Raw genomic sequence first — 2,675 nt, 5'->3', positions numbered from 1 at the left:
AGTTAGCTATCAAACCATTATGTTCCTTCTCCTAGAGGTGTTAACCTTGTAGCTCCACCTGAGTTTGTGGACTTAGGTTTATCTCTCTATAACCAACAAGGACCTACTGTATAGCACAGGGAACTATACTTGATATTTTGTAATAACTTGTAAGGGAAAAGAATCTGAAAAAAATATGTATAAATGAATCACTTTGCTGTACACTTGAAACTAACACAACATTGTAAATCAACTATAAAAAAAAGTTTATCTCTCTATTCTAGAAACTTCAAGCATCTGCAAAGGAAGGGAGGATGATGCTCTAGTGAGACATCCTTCCAGCTCCATTTGGCAATCACCTCCACACCTGTGAGTAGATGGGAATCCCTGTCTCACAAGCTCTTCACTCTGAATGAATTCTGCATCACTTTCCTGGGGACTGAGCTCCCCCTACACAAGAGAGGTCTGTTTCTCATCCGATTTAGTTATTTTGTCTACTGTTCTAAGATTAAAAGTGTAGTAAATAGATGTGCTTCCTACCTACCCATTTCTTAGTCAGATGGATCAACATCTTTTGAAACAACAAAGGATTGATGATTACTTAAAATATTCTGTGATCTTTTAGAGTTGAGCCTAAATTTTTTTTTAACATCTTTATTGGAGTATAATTGCTTTACAATGGTGTGTTAGTTTCTGCTTTATAACAAAGTGAATCAGCTATACGTATACATATATCCCCATATCTCTTCCCTCTTGCGTCTCCCTCCCACCCTCCCTATCCCACCGCCCTACGTGGTCACAAAGCACTGAGCTGATCTCCCTGTGCTATGCGGATGCTTCCCAGTAGCTATCTATTTCACATTTGGTAGTGTATATAAGTCCATGTCACTCTCTCACTTCATCCCAGCTTACCCTTCCCCCTGCTCATGTCCTCAAGTCCATTCTCTACGTCTGCGTCTTTATTCCTGTCTTGCCCCTAGGTTCTTCAGAAACATTTTTTTTTTTGAGCCTAAATTAAATATGGCTTCTGTAAATGAAGGCCAGAAAAACAAATGAACTGTCACCTATTATATTTCCCCTCCTTTGCTGACATTCCCTAAAATTTGCTTTAAAGCAGATCTTTTTAGTAATGTTTTTAAAAAAACAGTAGGAGGAGCTTCAAGATGGCAGAAGAGTAAGACATGGAGATCACCTTCCTCCCCACAAATACATCAGAAATACATCTAGGTGTGGAACAACTCCTACAGAACACCTACTGAACGCTGGCAGAAGACCTCAGACCTCCCAAAAGGCAAGAAACTCCCCCATATACCTGGGTAGGGCAAAAGAAAAAAGAAAAAACAGAGACAAAAGAATAGGGATGGGACCTGCACCAGGGGGAGGGAGCCGTGAAGGAGGAAAGGTGTCTACACACTAGGAGCCCCTTCGCAGGCGGAGACGGGGGGTGGCGGAGGGGGGAAGCTTTGGAGCCATGGAGGAGAGCGCAGCCACAGGGGTGCGGAGGGCAAAGCGGAGAGATTCCCGCACGGAGGATCGGCGCCGAGCAGCACTCACCAGCCCGAGAGGCTTGTCTGCTCAGCCGCCGGGGCGGGCGGGGCTGGGAGCTGAGGCTCGGGCTTCGGTCGGATCCCAGGGAGAGGCCTGGGGTTGGCGGCGTGAACACAGCCTGAAGGGGTTAGTGCGCCACAGCTTGCCGGGAGGGAGTCCGGGAAAAGTCGGGAGCTGTCGAAGGGGAAAGAGATTTTTTCTTACCTCTTTGTTTCCTGGTGCGCGAGGAGAGGGGATTAAGAGCGCCGCCTAAACGAGCTCCAGAGACGGGCGCGAGCCGCGGCGATCAGCGCGGACCCCAGAGACGGGCACGAGACGCTAAGGCTGCTGCTGCCGCCACCAAGAAGCCTGTGTGCGAGCCCAGGTCACATCCACACTGCCCCTCCCGGGAGCCTGTGCAGCCCGCCACGGCCAGGCTCCCGTGATCCAGGGACAACTTCCCCGGGAGAATGCACGGCGCGCCTCGGGCTGGTACAACGTCACGACGCCTCTGCCGCCGCAGGCTCACCCCGCCTCCTCCGTACCCCTCCCTCCCCCCGGCCTGACTGAGCCAGAGCCCCCGAATCAGCTGCTCCTTTAACCCCGTCCTGTCTGAGCGAAGAACAGACGCCCTCAGGCGACCTACACGCAGAGGCGGGGCCAAATCCAAAGCCAAACCCCAGGAGCTGTGCGAACAAAGAAGACAAAGGGAAATTTCTCCCAGCAGCCTCAGGAGCAGCGGATTAAATCCCCACAATCAACTTGATGTACCTGCATCTGTGGAATACCTGAATAGACAACGAATCATCCCAAATGGAGAAGGTGGACTTTGGGAGCAACGATATATATATTTTTTCCCCTTTTTCTCTTTTTGTGAGTGTGTATGCGTATGCTTCTGTGTGTGATTTTGTCTGTATAGCTTTGCTTTTACCATTTGTCCCAGGGTTCTGTCTGTCCATTTTTTTTTTCTTCTTCCGTTTTTTAGTATAGTTTTTAGTGCTTGTTATCATTGGTGGATTTGTTTTTTTGTTTGGTTGCTCTCTTCTTTCTTTCTTTCGTTTTTTTTTAATTACTTTAAAATTTTTTTAATAATTATTTTTTTAATAACTTTATTTTATTATGTTTTATTTTATTTTTCCTTCTTTCTTCCTTTTTTCTCCCTTTTATTC

The sequence above is a fragment of the Eubalaena glacialis genome, chromosome 3 (genome assembly GCF_028564815.1).
Source record: "Eubalaena glacialis isolate mEubGla1 chromosome 3, mEubGla1.1.hap2.+ XY, whole genome shotgun sequence".
In the NCBI taxonomy this organism is placed as follows: Eukaryota; Metazoa; Chordata; class Mammalia; order Artiodactyla; family Balaenidae; genus Eubalaena; species Eubalaena glacialis.
Note: the sequence above shows the minus strand (reverse complement) of the source record.